This window comes from Engystomops pustulosus, chromosome 8 (assembly GCF_040894005.1).
Source record: "Engystomops pustulosus chromosome 8, aEngPut4.maternal, whole genome shotgun sequence".
NCBI lineage: Eukaryota > Metazoa > Chordata > Amphibia > Anura > Leptodactylidae > Engystomops > Engystomops pustulosus.
The window spans coordinates 36847375-36865502 of NC_092418.1; the positions used below are offsets into that span (position 1 = coordinate 36847375).

General features: G+C 46.3%; 1 protein-coding gene across 3 annotated transcripts in view; it reads left to right on the forward strand.

The window, feature by feature from the left end:
- Window positions 1-18128, forward strand: part of SNX29 (sorting nexin 29) — a 353067-nt gene that overhangs the window by 267267 nt on the left and 67672 nt on the right. The window lies entirely within an intron of this gene.

Here is an 18128-nt window from a genome sequence, read left to right on the forward strand (position 1 = left end):
GTTTACCACCACATATGGGGTATCAGTACACTCGGGAGGAATTGGGCATCAAACGTTGCAGTGCGTTTCATCATTTAATTTATTCTGAAACTGTCAGTTTGGCCTAAATGAATGTATTTTCCAAAAAAATTCCATAGTTTCTAAATCGCAGGTCCATATTGTTTTAACCCATGTGAAACACTTAAAGGGTTAATGGACTTAATAGAAGTTGTTTTACATACGTTGAGGGGTGAAGTTTCTATAGTGGGGTAATTTATGGGGTTTTACTATTATTTAGGCCTTTCAAAGTCACTTGGAAGCTGAGTTTTCCCTCAAAATGTGAGTTTTGGCAATTTTCATGAAAATGAGAAAAATCGCACCTAAAGTTCTGCACCTCATAACATCCTAGAAAAGTGAGAGGATGCATAAAATGTCATCCCAACATAAAGCAGACATTCCGTAAATGTAATTTATCAACCTTTTCAAGCTGGGTAGTTTTACTTCCTATCTGGAAAGCAGAACATTTCAAACTTGGAAAATGAAGAAATTTTACAAACTTTTGCCAAATTTTCACTTTTTTTCAGAACGAATCGCAAAACGTATCACTTAAGTTTTATAACTAACATGAAGTACAATGTTTCACGAGAAAACATTCTCAAAATCACTGGGATATGTTAAAGCGTTCTGAAATTATAACCAATTATCGTGAGACATGTCAGATTTGAAAAATCGAGTCTGGTCATTGAGCTGAAAACTAGTGTCGGTGATAAGGGGTTAAGTAGTCGCCTCTCAGCCACCAATGTTATTTGTTTTACGATCTTGGACACCCCTTTAAACCAGAAACCCACTTTGAAATGGATATCTGCAGCTGCCTCCTCAAGTTGTATCTTTTATAAAATGAAACACCAGTGGATTTGTGTACACCTTGCAAACATGTCCTCTTTGTCACTACAATTAGATATCTACAGCAAGTGAAATATATCTAAATTATCCTAAATTATCCTCTGGAGCCAAATGGATTCATCAGTCTGAGAGGCTGATTGGTCACATCAGCTATTCAGTGGTCTGTAATATATTTGCTTGTATGGACACGGTGGGGTCAAGGCCTGATCAACATGGATTGGATAATTTTAAGCATAAATGAATCATATTGACCCACATGGCCCCAATGGCCCAATTATTTTTTGTAGCTAACCTTATAGCATATATTATATAAGCACAATGAACACAACGTTGATCCATCTAATAAACCTGAATGTTCTTTTTAACAGGGAAATAACTCTCAGTATATGCTTTGTATCATGCATTTATGGCAACTGTGGTGTGGTGGGATGCTGTATCTGAGAAACAGTGGTATCACAAGCTGTTGGATCTCATTAAATGAGTAGCAAAGCAGTTCTGGCAGCTTCTTCAGACCGGGCTCAGCTCCAGACTTGTAACTTCTCATTCTTCGTTTGATTGGGGGCCCTGAGAGCGAAGCTAAGGACTTCCAAATAAGTTACGCTTGCTTAGCGTTCTGTTACTTGCACACAGAAGCGCGCTGCTTGTTTGGGAGACTACATTTGTAAAAAGATATAGGGAAGACAGTCCAACTCAATTTAGTGAAAACTGAACCATGAAAGCCCATAAATAGAGTTTGGTTATGTTCATTTGTTTGGCTGTTTGTGGAAGTCTTATGTTCATGGCTTTTGTAAACAAATTACGGAAAGATAACTGATGGGTAACAAGTCACCATCAAAGCAAGCACTGACCATGACCATTGTATACAGCTTTTCAGACTTGTGGATCCCATATTTACTTTTTATTGTAGCCAATGGTTTTGTACCAGTTTTCTCATTCTGATTGTGCAATGACTGCATATATAAAATGATTACATGGTAACACAAGTCTTCTGGAAAAAAAAATCTACCATTTGATTTGATGCATTATGAACTAAACATACCTTGAGAAAGCTGTAGCTACACTGATGCAGAAACACATCTTGGTTAATCCCTGAGCTGAGCGGTTTTGTTTGAAAAAACAACTATAACATCAGGATCTTGGGAAAACTGGGTTTCTTCAGCCTGCCGTTGATCAACACATCACACAGAGATTTCTGAACTGTCCAGACAGGACTTATCAACCTGAGCCGGATCACTCATACATAGCAGCTGGGGGATGGTGCAGCGATTGATTACTCCTGCCAGTCAGGCACAACACAGTGATTACATAATTCTCTCGAGCAGTGCATACTTAATGTAGGAAAGAAGCACCGAGTCAGTCACAGAAGCGACAGAGCCTTATCATAATTTTATAATAGTTTTTTTCAGCAAAACCACTCTGCATCAGTGTAGCTACAGCATTCTCAAGGTATGTTTGGTTCATAATGCATGAAATCAAATGGTAGAGTTCCTTTAAGACACCAGGCACACAACCATATTGGGGGCCGTGACCTAGGTGCACAGATTTCAGCAACATCAAAGCCCCAATAGAGGTCTGTTTCACCCAGTCAAGGTATGTGAGCAAACGGTAGAGCAGATCTTTGAACCGATTTGCTGTGTAGCCGCTTGGCTTTTTTCAGAAAGCCAAGCCGTCTGTTTGTTTCGGTCATGTTCTTGGAGAATTAGAGTGAGAACGATACCAAATATTTTGTGCAAAAAAATGGTCACAGTTGTGATCTGACCCATAAGCTTCACTATAAATTGGTCTCCATTGATCTTTTGATGTATGAGTATTGTAAATATTTCGATGTTATTTGTATGTCGCTATATGTTATTGAATAGGTTGTATGGAAGGAAATTAGGAGTCCTTAAAGAGAATGTCCCAAGACCGATCAAAAAAACGGGGGTTCTGTTCTCACTTACGGAACGAAGCAGGATGTGTCCTGTACTTTCGTTCAGAAATTCTCTGGGACAGTTAATGCTGTGTTAGGCTATTTCCAAGACTTCCATAGAATTGAATGGTGTGGCAGGACACATGCACAACCTGCTGTTTTGTTTAAGAAATGAGATTGGAACTGCTGTCATGATCGAAAGAGGTCCTTTCTTGTGCTTGGAGGGGGGACCCAGTAGTCAGAACCCCTCTGGATTGGGGATAACCTTCAAATGCTGGGAAACCCAAGCATGACCCATTGATATCCTACCGTGCAGCGGTATTATCCAACTACTATCTTGGGGTCAGAGCAGGAAGCGTCCATAGTGTGACGACAGAACCGTGGGTGCAATTTCCATTGACTACAGGCTGTCTGCTTCGTGCTCCATCCCTAATGTAACTGCAGAATGGCACGCAACTCATTGATGGGATGGTTGGGTGTCGCACCCTCGCAATAATGATCTATGCTATGGAAATAAGGCCCAGAAAACCTTGTTGACCAAATTGAAACTATGGCAATGGTAGACACATCTGTAGTAAACAGCAAGAGTCGTGTATTAGCTCTAGCAGGGCTGGGTCCGGAATCCATTGCTTCTTTGAAACATGTGAAAGTGTTTCCAGTTTTATCTGACGCTCATTAGGTTATGGGAAAACATACCCTAACAACATTAAATAGCATAGAGTAGCAGGAGGCTTCCCAAGTTCTAGTGGCTTATGACATATATTTTTAATGTCCACTTTTTGGAGCAATCCATCAATTCACCAGGGAATGTGTGTAAAAACCCATTATATACTTCCCCAAGCATTGCGCTCATTTACCCCCTTCCTGCCAGAGCCGCATGTCTCAGTTGTTACTTATTGAAATATGAATTTGTTGTTCACTAGCAAAATTATTGCATCCTATAATGATATTTGGCTATGGTTTTATTTTGCAAGAGAGCAGACACCACCTTGTTCGTACCATAACGTGTAGTTTCTATGAATTTGTAAAGTTCACAGTATATCACAGGCATATTTCCGTTTTCCTTCAAAAATAAGAAAATCCGTGTTGGTTAGTGTATTATTTTTAGAATATCTTTGCTTAAAGGAAATCTACCATAAGAATCCATCATGATAAACCAGGGACACTTATATTTGTTACCCTGGGTCTCCTTCCTTCTAAAATCAGTCCCTCCGTACCGTAATTTATTTTGTGCTCTTTCCCGTTGCGCTGTGTGCCAAAATTACCGCTGCTGCCATGAGATTACAGCAGGGAGAGGGAGGAGGGAAATGCTGAGGTAGCAGGAGGAGGGGCGACAGTGTAACAGCCTGTGAAGCTGGAGCATGGATGGTGGTGTTACATTATTGCTAAGCATAATTTTAAAAGTTGATTTTAGTAGGAAGGAAGACATGGGTAACAGACATGAGGATTACCCCAGTCACGGTGCCTGGGTCTATGAGTAGGTGTCCCTGGTTTATCGTGTTTACTAGCCAATAAAGGAGTGAGTCAACAAGAGCCACCAGACACAGACGTATCCAGGACATGGGCTACAAGTGTCGCATTCCATGTGTCATCCTCTCCTGAACAAATGCCAGAAGCACCTTACCTGGGCCAAAGAGAAAAAGAATTGGACTTTTGCTCAGTGGTCCAAGAGGTGGTTTTCAGATGATGGTAAATTTAGCATTTCATTTTGAGATTAATGTCCCAGAGTCTGGAAAAAGAGTGAAGAGGCCACAATCCAAGCTGCTTGAGGTCTAGTGTGAAGTTTCCACAATCAGAGATGGTTTGGGGAGCCATGTCATCTGCTGGGTTCCATTGTGGTCCATTTTGTTTTTTCAAGACCAAAGTCAGCGCTACCGTCTACCGGTAAATTATAGAGCACCTTATGCTTCCCTCTGCCGACAAACTTTTTGGAGATGGAATTTTCATTTTCCTGCAAGACTTGGCACCTGTCCACACTGCCAAAAGTACCAATACCTGGTTTAATAACCATTATCACTGTGCTTGATTGGCCCGCAAACTCACCTGACCTTAACCCCATAGAGAATCTAAGGGATATTGTCAAGAGGAAGATGGAGACACCAGACCCGACAATGCAGACGAGCTGAAGACTACTAATCCACAACCTGGGCCTTGATACCAATTTTTTTTGACAGTTTGGTCTTATATGATATTCACATTTTTTGAGATAATGAATTTCGAGTTTTGCTTAGCTGTAGTCCATAACCATCAACATTAACAGAAATGAAAACTTGAAAAAGTTTGCTCTGTTTGTAATGACTCAATACAATATATGAGTTTCACTTTTTAAATTTTTGCTGATATTCTAATTTATTAAGAGGTCGCTGATCTACCCCCCACCCCCAATGACTAGACTGTGGCTGACACCGCTGACACTCCTCGTGACTAGACTGTGGCTGACACACCCCGTGACTAGACTGTGGCTGACACACCCCGTGACTAGGCTGTGGTAGACAATAAACCCCCCCTCCCCTGTAACTAGACTTTGGCTGACACCGCTGACACCCAAACCGTGACTAGACTGTGACTGACACCCAACCCGTGACTAGACTGTGGCTGACACCCACCCCGTGACTAGACTGTGGCTGACACCCACCCCGTGACTAGACTGTGGCTGACACCCACCCCGTGACTAGACTGTGGCTGACACCCACCCCGTGACTAGACTGTGGCTGACACCCACCCCGTGACTAGACTGTGGCTGACACCCACCCCGTGACTAGACTGTGGCTGACACCCACCCCGTGACTAGACTGTGGCTGACACCCACCCCGTGACTAGACTGTGGCTGACACCCACCCCGTGACTAGACTGTGGCTGACACCCACCCCGTGACTAGACTGTGGCTGACACCCACCCCGTGACTAGACTGTGGCTGACACCCACCCCGTGACTAGACTGTGGCTGACACCCACCCCGTGACTAGACTGTGGCTGACACCCACCCCGTGACTAGACTGTGGCTGACACCCACCCCGTGACTAGACTGTGGCTGACACCCACCCCGTGACTAGACTGTGGCTGACACCCACCCCGTGACTAGACTGTGGCTGACACCCACCCCGTGACTAGACTGTGGCTGACACCCACCCCGTGACTAGACTGTGGCTGACACCCACCCCGTGACTAGACTGTGGCTGACACCCACCCCGTGACTAGACTGTGGCTGACACCCACCCCGTGACTAGACTGTGGCTGACACCCACCCCGTGACTAGACTGTGGCTGACACCCACCCCGTGACTAGACTGTGGCTGACACCCACCCCGTGACTAGACTGTGGCTGACACCCACCCCGTGACTAGACTGTGGCTGACACCCACCCCGTGACTAGACTGTGGCTGACACCCACCCCGTGACTAGACTGTGGCTGACACCCACCCCGTGACTAGACTGTGGCTGACACCCACCCCGTGACTAGACTGTGGCTGACACCCACCCCGTGACTAGACTGTGGCTGACACCCACCCCGTGACTAGACTGTGGCTGACACCCACCCCGTGACTAGACTGTGGCTGACACCCACCCCGTGACTAGACTGTGGCTGACACCCACCCCGTGACTAGACTGTGGCTGACACCCACCCCGTGACTAGACTGTGGCTGACACCCACCCCGTGACTAGACTGTGGCTGACACCCACCCCGTGACTAGACTGTGGCTGACACCCACCCCGTGACTAGACTGTGGCTGACACCCACCCCGTGACTAGACTGTGGCTGACACCCACCCCGTGACTAGACTGTGGCTGACACCCACCCCGTGACTAGACTGTGGCTGACACCCACCCCGTGACTAGACTGTGGCTGACACCCACCCCGTGACTAGACTGTGGCTGACACCCACCCCGTGACTAGACTGTGGCTGACACCCACCCCGTGACTAGACTGTGGCTGACACCCACCCCGTGACTAGACTGTGGCTGACACCCACCCCGTGACTAGACTGTGGCTGACACCCACCCCGTGACTAGACTGTGGCTGACACCCACCCCGTGACTAGACTGTGGCTGACACCCACCCCGTGACTAGACTGTGGCTGACACCCACCCCGTGACTAGACTGTGGCTGACACTAAATCCCCACCCCGTGACTAGACTGTGGCTGACACTAAATCCCCACCCCGTGACTAGACTGTGGCTGACACTAAATCCCCACCCCGTGACTAGACTGTGGCTGACACTAAATCCCCACCCCGTGACTAGACTGTGGCTGACACTAAATCCCCACCCCGTGACTAGACTGTGGCTGACACTAAATCCCCACCCCGTGACTAGACTGTGGCTGACACTAAATCCCCACCCCGTGACTAGACTGTGGCTGACACTAAATCCCCACCCCGTGACTAGACTGTGGCTGACACTAAATCCCCACCCCGTAACTAGACTGTGGCTGACACTAACCCCCCCTCCCCTGTAACTAGACTGTGGCTGACACTAACCCCCCCTCCCCTGTAACTAGACTGTGGCTGACACCCACCCCGTGACTAGACTGTGGCTGACACCCCCCGTGACTAGGCTGTGGCTGACACTAAATCCCCACCCCGTGACTAGACTGTGGATGACACCGCCGACACCCCCCTGTGACTAGACTGTGGCTGACACTAACCCCCCCTCCCCCCTCCCCTGTAACTAGACTGTGGCTGACACTAACCCCCCCTCCCCCCTCCCCTGTAACTAGACTGTGGCTGACACCGCTGACACCCCCTGTAACTAGACTGTGGCTGACACCGCTGACACCCCCTGTAACTAGACTGTGGCTGACACCGCTGACACCCCCCTGTAACTAGACTGTGGCTGACACACCCCGTGACTAGGCTGTGGCTGACAATAAACCCCCCCCCCCCTCCCCTGTAACTAGACTGTGGCTGACACCGCTGACACCCACCCCGTGACTAGACTGTGGCTGACACCGCTGACACCCCCTGTAACTAGACTGTGGCTGACACCGCTGACACCCCCTGTAACTAGACTGTGGCTGACACCGCTGACACCCCCTGTAACTAGACTGTGGCTGACACCGCTGACACCCCCTGTAACTAGACTGTGGCTGACACCGCTGTGTAACTAGACTTTGGCTGACACCGCTGACACCCACCCCGTGACTAGACTGTGGCTGACACCGCTGACACCCACCCCGTGACTAGACTGTGGCTGACACCCCCTGTAACTAGACTGTGGCTGACACCGCTCTGTAACTAGACTGTGGCTGACACCGCTGACACCCCCCTGTTACTAGACTGTGGTTGACACCGCTGACACCCCCCTGTAACTAGACTGTGGCTGACACTAACCCCCCCCCCTCCACTGTGGCTGACACCGCTGACACCCACCCCGTGACTAGACTGTGGCTGACACCCACCCCGTGACTAGACTGTGGCTGACACCCACCCCGTGACTAGACTGTGGCTGACACCCACCCCGTGACTAGACTGTGGCTGACACCCACCCCGTGACTAGACTGTGGCTGACACCCACCCCGTGACTAGACTGTGGCTGACACCCACCCCGTGACTAGACTGTGGCTGACACCCACCCCGTGACTAGACTGTGGCTGACACCCACCCCGTGACTAGACTGTGGCTGACACCCACCCCGTGACTAGACTGTGGCTGACACCCACCCCGTGACTAGACTGTGGCTGACACCCACCCCGTGACTAGACTGTGGCTGACACCCACCCCGTGACTAGACTGTGGCTGACACCCACCCCGTGACTAGACTGTGGCTGACACCCACCCCGTGACTAGACTGTGGCTGACACCCACCCCGTGACTAGACTGTGGCTGACACCCACCCCGTGACTAGACTGTGGCTGACACCCACCCCGTGACTAGACTGTGGCTGACACCCACCCCGTGACTAGACTGTGGCTGACACCCACCCCGTGACTAGACTGTGGCTGACACCCACCCCGTGACTAGACTGTGGCTGACACCCACCCCGTGACTAGACTGTGGCTGACACCCACCCCGTGACTAGACTGTGGCTGACACCCACCCCGTGACTAGACTGTGGCTGACACCCACCCCGTGACTAGACTGTGGCTGACACCCACCCCGTGACTAGACTGTGGCTGACACCCACCCCGTGACTAGACTGTGGCTGACACCCACCCCGTGACTAGACTGTGGCTGACACCCACCCCGTGACTAGACTGTGGCTGACACCCACCCCGTGACTAGACTGTGGCTGACACCCACCCCGTGACTAGACTGTGGCTGACACCCACCCCGTGACTAGACTGTGGCTGACACCCACCCCGTGACTAGACTGTGGCTGACACCCACCCCGTGACTAGACTGTGGCTGACACCCACCCCGTGACTAGACTGTGGCTGACACCCACCCCGTGACTAGACTGTGGCTGACACCCACCCCGTGACTAGACTGTGGCTGACACCCACCCCGTGACTAGACTGTGGCTGACACCCACCCCGTGACTAGACTGTGGCTGACACCCACCCCGTGACTAGACTGTGGCTGACACCCACCCCGTGACTAGACTGTGGCTGACACCCACCCCGTGACTAGACTGTGGCTGACACCCACCCCGTGACTAGACTGTGGCTGACACCCACCCCGTGACTAGACTGTGGCTGACACCCACCCCGTGACTAGACTGTGGCTGACACCCACCCCGTGACTAGACTGTGGCTGACACCCACCCCGTGACTAGACTGTGGCTGACACCCACCCCGTGACTAGACTGTGGCTGACACCCACCCCGTGACTAGACTGTGGCTGACACCCACCCCGTGACTAGACTGTGGCTGACACCCACCCCGTGACTAGACTGTGGCTGACACCCACCCCGTGACTAGACTGTGGCTGACACCCACCCCGTGACTAGACTGTGGCTGACACCCACCCCGTGACTAGACTGTGGCTGACACCCACCCCGTGACTAGACTGTGGCTGACACCCACCCCGTGACTAGACTGTGGCTGACACCCACCCCGTGACTAGACTGTGGCTGACACCCACCCCGTGACTAGACTGTGGCTGACACCCACCCCGTGACTAGACTGTGGCTGACACCCACCCCGTGACTAGACTGTGGCTGACACCCACCCCGTGACTAGACTGTGGCTGACACCCACCCCGTGACTAGACTGTGGCTGACACCCACCCCGTGACTAGACTGTGGCTGACACCCACCCCGTGACTAGACTGTGGCTGACGCCGCCGATGCAGATCATATATGACAGTGATCTTATGGTGACATCCCATATGATCACTGTTATCAGTGATCTGTATACAAACATGCAGAAAAGATGCACATTGTATCTTCTCAGAATGTATCTAACCCCACTGCTTGGGGAATCTCAGTACGGGATCCCTCTGCAGGCAGAGTCATAGACGCTTGTATAGGCGTTAATGCGATCTCTGGCCCTGGGAATAACAGAGAGCGATCGCTGTGTCGCCGCCATCCCCGGGTTCTTACTGCCAGTAGTTACATCACCTTTGAAAATTGTCCATTAATAATAGATGTGATTTACTGCTGACAATGTTCTCTCTATTCCTTTATATCCTAGTTCTATCTAATCTATTCACACCCCCTGCACGTATGTCAGTGTTACGTGAGCAAACATCAGGGTGTAGGTTTTAAAACAAGAGGTGAAATTGGCCTGGCGTCAGCTAAAATCCATGTATTGAAAGGCAAATCTATTTTACTAAACCTGTGATGCCTGAGGGCCTCATCCATTAAAAAAGAGATTACTTTGCTCTTATGTGGGAAGTTGTGGGAATTATTGTGTATGGAAAAGGGTATCGTGTGCCAAAACATTCTGCTTTGTAGAAACCTTATTTTCTCCACAGGAGCGACTGTCACGCAGCCTCACATCATGTACAAGAGCGCCTGTGGGAAACGGTGACAACAATGACTAATCATCTTACTCCATTCTTTATGCATCTGAAGAGCTTAGTTAGATAAGCTGATATCATGCATTTTCCTTTCATCGGTTTTTATTAAGTCGGTCACTAATTGTTCATTTACTCGTGAAGCTTGCCACCCAGTAATAACCTATCAGGATGTCTCTAAATCTTCCATAAAACAACACAATGTTGTCAAATCACAATGTTAATAGAACATATTGATTTATACAGAACAGAAATGAACAACTATCCTAGGAATCCTTCTCTAAGCCTTAAAGGGATTGTCTGGGATCAGGACATACCGTATTTTTAGGACTATTAGACGCTTCTTACTATAGGACGCACCCCAGATTTAGGCTTCCAAAAAAGGAATATATTTTACACCAATTAAAATATCCCTGTTGGTCGTACTAAAGCACACCACACATAAATCTGCTCCATCCATACATTTACATACACACAGCTCTGCATCATCCATACAGTTATACACACATCTCTGCATCATCCATATAGTTACAAACACAGCTCTGCATCATCCATATAGTTACACACACAGCTGTGCATCATCCATACAGTTACACACACAGATCTACATCATCCATATAGTTACACACACAGCTGTGCATCAGCCATACAGTTACACACACAGCACAGCTATACACAGAGAATCCATACCCCCCCCCCCTTCCCCTTCTTCTTACCCTGTCCCAGGGCAGCATGTCCCCATTTTCAGCAGTATGTTGTGATGTAAGAAGTAAGTGATCAGTCACATGATACTGACATCACCCCAGGTCCTGTAGGACACCTGGGAGAGGAGAGAGCAGTGCGGAGGCTTTCCTCTCTGGGAGATCGGGTGCAGCTCTATATCAGGGCATTATCCAATAGCCCTTACAGCGGTCAGAAGTGTCTGGCAGTGCTGGATCCGCCTCTTGATGTGTCCTGCAGGGGCCTGCACAGCGTTTATGAAAATTTGTTGTCGGTGTAGGCATATATTTTATATTATTTGATTTCTGTATGCATTGAACAGACCTAGAAGGACGTGTTATTACAACTGGTGACAACTATTGCTTTTGGTTAACAATGGATGGTTATTTATGCAAACTTCAATTTGCTGTTTGAAGCGTAGATGAGAGCAGGAAAGATCAGATATCTATAAGAAATGCTCTACACTTGGTGTCTAATCATTAGACAGGAAGAATTAGGTACAGAAGATTGCTATGTGGGGCTGATTGGACTGATATATATACACTCACCGACCACTTTATTAGGTACACCTGTCCAACTGCTCGTTAACACTTAATTTCTAATCAGCCAATCACAGCAATTTAGGCATGTAGACATGGTCAAGACAATCTCCTGCAGTTCAAACCGAGCATCAGTATGGGGAAGAAAGGTGATTTGAGTGCCTTTGAACATGGCATGGTTGTTGGTGCCAAAAGGGCTGGACTGAGTATTTCAGAAACTGCTGATCTACTGGGATTTTCACGCACAACCATCTCTAGGGTTTACAGAGAATGGTCCGAAAAAGAAAAAACATCCAGTGAGCGGCAGTTCTGTGGGCGGAAATGCCCTGTTGATGCTAGAGGTCAGAGGAGAATGGGCAGACTGGTTGGAGCTGATAGAAAGGCAACAGTGACTCAAATCGCCACCTGTTACAACCAAGGTAGGCAGAAGAGCATCTCTGAACGCACAGTGCGTCGAACTTTGAGGCAGATAGGCTACAGCAGCAGAAGACCACACCGGGTGCCACTCCGTTCAGCTAAGAACAGGATTGAGGCTACGATTTGCACAAGCTCATCGAAATTGGACAGTAGAAGATTGGAAAAACGTTGCCTGGTCTGATGAGTCTCGATTTCTGCTGCGACATTCGCATGGTAGGGTCAGAATTTGGCGTCAACAACATGAAAGCATGGATCCATCCTGCCTTGTATCAACGGTTCAGGCTGGTGGTGGTGGTGTCATGGTGTGGGGAATATTTTCTTGGCACTCTTTGGGCCCCTTGGTACCAATTGAGCATCGTTGCAACGCCAAAGCCTACCTGAGTATTGTTGCTGACCATGTCCATCCCTTTATGACCACAATGTACCCAACATCTGATGGCTACTTTCAGCAGGATAATGCGCCATATCATAAAGCTGGAATCATCTCAGACTGGTTTCTTGAACATGACAATGAGGTCACTGCACTCAAATGGCCTCCACAGTCACCAGATCTCAATCCAATAGAGCATCTTTGGGATGTGGTGGAACGGGAGATTCGCATCATGGATGTGCAGCCGACAAATCTGCGGCAACTGTGTGATGCCATCATGTCAATATGGACCAAAATCTCTGAGGAATGCTTCCAGCACCTTGTTGAATCTATGCCACGAAGAATTGAGGCAGTTCTGAAGGCAACCATATACACACCATTGTCAATGTCTGGTGGTCTATGGGTCTGAAATCCAATAAAAGTAAGTTTCATCTATAGACAATCAAGTCCTGGATAAATACCTGGTAAAGTGGTATAAAGTGGACTATTATTGCCATCATAACATATGTATCATACATCTATCACAACAGTCGGCACATATGAAAATTAATCAGCTACCGCGCTCCCACCCTTCCTTTAAGTTCTCCTGGCGTGGAGGTGGCTGAAAGGCTAAATAATCACAAGTGCTAACAGTAAGCTGATGTGCTGTGACGCAGAAGTCCTGATAAATACCCCCCATGGAGCATTCAGCGGGTTAATTGTACCAGCTGGCACTTGAGAGTTTTGATATTGTGCATTGAGAAACAATCGGCAGCCCCTGATGATGTTGTAACAGTTAAGGTAGGTGTCTGCTGTATTATGTGACGTGAACCTGTTAAGCCCTGTACTATACAGGTTTAACTTGAAGAGACCCTGTCACCATAGTGTACCCCAGTAAACTACTAAACCCATCACCCAAGGTATGAAATGTCCATTCTAAAATTCCCTCTATTATGGGAAATCTCACTAGTTTAACTATAAAGTCAGGTAGATATGACTCTTCTCATCCCAATTTCACATAAGATAAGTCAAGTTTAGTGGTTGCAGGGGTAATATCCATTCATAAGCCCCTATCTTTGGGTTCATAGTACCTCGATACATGCTTTTTGTACCACTGTAAAGATAAGAATCCAACTTTTTAGATTCTGTCAAGCTCTGAACTACAGAACTGGACATACAGTTTTACAAATAGGTGGGAATTGGATCTTTATCTGCAACTTGCATTTCCCATTATGTCATTAGGTGTCTGTATCTCTAGTTCTGTAGCACACAAAGCCCTAAGCCTGATGTGATCTGAAAGATGTACTATAGATCAGAAGATAGTCTTCTGAAATTACCCTCTCCCTTTAACCCCTTAACTTGACTCATCTTGTGTGAAAATGAGGTGAGAAGAGTCTTATTTGCCTGACTTTAGGGGAGATTTATTAATAGGTAAATGGGTGAGGTTTCACATAAAAGAGGGAATTCTAGAATGGACTTTTCATTTTCTACCTGAGGGGAGTAGTAGTTTACTGGGGTAAATCTGGTGAGAGATTCTCATTAACGATGACATACAGTTATGTTGTAGACAGTGCACCTAAAGGTTGAAGGATTTTTAGGTTCACTATTAAACCCTTGGGGCAAGATAAACCCTTGGGGTGGAAGATAAAAGAAATATCTTTTCATATTTTCCTTTAGCCTCTACCTTCCAGATCTCATTATCATCTGCAATGACTCACAACAGATCTTTGTTTTGGTGAAGATCAAAGAAAAATAATGACGGCCACCAGTAAAAATACACAGCGCCCCACTGATTCTCATGGCAATGTCCTTGATGGGGATCAAAGTCTATATCCGTGCCTTTGAGTTTCTCTGTTGACTTATTATATTTTTATTAATCAAAGGAACATCTTTTATTTTCTTTGAGTTATTTCCTGTATGACTCCAGGTAGAGAACATACTACTTACTACAATCAAAATCCTCTCCTGATATGTCACAGGTACATGTGCGTATGTATAGGTAGTGCGGTGGTAGAAGACCAAGCTATTTCCTGTAGGGTTTATAGATTTTACCCATCTTTTGTGTATCTGGTTTGACTTTGGACCACCATTAAGAGTGTTATCCCTGAACCTCTCCAACTCCTAAATAAGGATCTAGTTTCTGTCCCGGAGAGATTGAAAGGCCACTACCTCTTATGGTAGTCACAAATAGCAGCTGGCCCATGTGGGTCAGGAAATGCCAAGCCACAGCACCAGGAGATTATAGGTCTGCGATTCTGCAAGATCTGCTTAGCAAAGGATAATACATTTTTATGCTTCCTTTTAAAATTCCGCACCGCTGGGCAATGGCCCTCATTTACCGAAGTGTTTTTGCCAGTTTCCTGTCTGACTTTGCAGTGATAGAATGTGCAAACTGGTTGTTCATGTATCTATGTAGTGTCTGCATAACTACATGTACTGTGCCAGTATTGTGTAGTGGCTGCTCTGTCTACCGCCTGCACCTTAAGGGGCGTTTCGGTGCCGATTCACACCGTGAGACACATTTACTGTGCCGCGACAGAATTGTGTCGCATTCTCTATGTTAAAGGTGCACTAAAAAAAGGACTCAAGTATTCAATAATCTGGCACATTCTGCACATAGTACAGTTTGCACTACTTTTGATAAATGTGGGCCAATGTGTCCTGCATGGGTGTACTCTAAAAGCGAATATATTCAGATTTCTCAATAGTAATTGAAGAAATCAATGCTTTTTTATTTAAATTAGTAGTTTTAGCTGCAGAAGTTAGTGTCACAAATCTAATGCATGGGACTAAAGCCTTTTTAGTACAGGTCGTCTCCTACTTAAGGACACCCGACTTACAGACGAACCCTAGTTACAAACGGACCTCTGGATGTTGGTAATATACTGTACTTTACAGCTATAACAGTTATCAAAGGTGTCTGCAATTAAGATTTATTGTTAGTGTGACAACCTAACATTTTAAAAATCCAATAGTCATAGAGACCAAAAAGCCACAGCTCCAGGAGTAAGGCAGACTGTATTCCAGGAGAAACTAAGCATAAGGTCAGGGGCAAGCAGGTAACAATCCACGATACAAGCAAATGTTCAGGACAGGCAGATAGGGATCGGGGTCAGGAACAGGCCACACTTTTGCAGCAACAGGAAAACTACAACTCTTGGGTACCTCTGGTGGGTGTGCATAGGTTCTTCTGCGGCACATGCTGTAAGACCCAGTAACCATGGGCCTGCAGCAGCAAATGATACACAGCCAGATCACCACACTGAAGAACAAAATGGAGCAGCAGCACTGTAGCGTCCGGGGTCTGCTGGAACACGTAACAGTGGGCACGGACAACTGCCATATATTCGCCAAGAGGTGTTTTAAGTAAGTCAAGTCCAAGGTCTATGACAATGTGGGCAAACCTATGGCACAGTTGGCACAGAGTTCCCCACACAGCAATCATGGCCTCCTTTAGCTGTCCCATGGAGCCGAGGATGTGCCACATTGAGCGCTATTTAAAGATTCTGGTACTGCGGAAGTAGCAAGGAGGTGTGGACAGAATCGAATTAACATTGGATCTCCTGGTCCTGGGATTCTAGAGGGAACACAGTGTTCATCCAAATTTCTCATCATTCTTTTTACTGTATTGGTGTCCTCTGGATGCTGATACAATTAAAACCATTGACAAAGTAGGGAGCAATAAGGTCATGCATAAATTGCCATATTGGAACTTTGTGAAAAAGATGTGGATTTTAATTGTAGTTTGAGGAATTTGGTATCTAAAGGGTTCACCATCACTGTGCTATGGCATAAATAAAACTTATATTAGGAGAGATGAGTTGTTGTGGGTGGACAAATCTACCAATTTATTGCTGAATACATTGTTTGGGCTGGACAGCAAAGCAAGTGTTTGTCCTACCAGCTGTCATTGGATTGATCTCATGTCACTAATTAATTGATGATAACATAATTACTGCACGTAACAAAGTCAGCCAAATCCCCTACAAAGCCTGAGTATTTTTTTTTCCTCCAGACACCCACATAATATACACTTTACTGTGTATTTTCCCCCAGCCATTAACTCAATGATCTGTTCATTGTATTGCTGTTTTGTTTTTATGGCTTTTCCAATATCGCTTCTAACCAGCATCGGCGAGTAGTAAATTTAAGAATGCTACATCGTTAGAACCTTCCGGTATTGATTTTTCCAAGCATATGGAGTGTTAGGTGTATAAATCTCATGGACTCGCTGACAACACATCTCATTCCTCCTTGTAAAGCTGCGGCTGGTGACATTGTCTAGTTTAGGAAGCTGGATTTTCTTTAGGTTTAAACTTGATGCCATATAAAGGACAACTGTCCAATAGGCCAGAGCTTGGGAATTACATATATTCAGGCGGTCCTTGACTTAAGGACACGTGACTTAGACGACCCCTAGTTACAGACGGATCTCTTTGGCCACTGTGACCTCTGGTGAAGCTCTCTGGATGCTGGTAATTTATTGAACTTCAAACCATAAGGCGGCGATGATCAACATCACAGTCATCAAAGGTGTTTGTAATGAAGTTTTATTGTTAATACTTTTTCTGATAATTGCCCAAAGTAGGAAATTGCTATTCACAGGAACAAAAAATATACTTTGTCTGGTGTTAATCTTACAAAATATACCTCTTCCGACTTTCATACAAATTCTATGTAAGAACAAACCTACGGAACCTGGGGACTTCCTGTGTGGTATTCATTTTTTTATAATAATAGTCAATTTAGATGCCATTATTTAGGTGTTAAAGTTAGCTGATTCTTTAAGGGGAATCTGTCAGTGGTTGTGACTACACAAAGCTGTAGACAGGGTTATGTGACAGCACTGAAGATCTGTGTAACCATAACTTTGTTTGTGTTATTAGATGCACTGCGAAAATACATTTATATTCAAGGATTGTAGCTGGATATAGAGAACTTTTTGAGTGCTCTAGAGTGCTCCAACTGCTACTGTTAGTAACCGTATACACAAAGCTATGGTAACACAGATCTCCAGGACTGCTGCTAACCCTGATCACAGCTTTGTGTGGTCAAAACCACTGACAGGTTCCCTTTTATTAACACTGTCCATAGAAAAGGGCTGATTCTAATGGCCGATATCAATATTTAATAAGTTAAATAATATTATTATACTATCGGTAGCAGTTTGCTGAAAAGCAAATAGTGTACCAAATTTTCAATCTGTACTAAAAAAAAAAAATCTGTTCAAACCTGTAAAATATTATATTATGTGGATTTAAAATCACAGGTCAATTTTTCTGCAGTTTGTCAAAGAGATTTGCTTAAATTGTATCCATATTGATACAATCCTAAACTCTGCAGATTATAAGTCTGCAATTCTGCAAGATCTGCTTAGAAAAAGCATATATACATTATATATATATAAGTCATATAC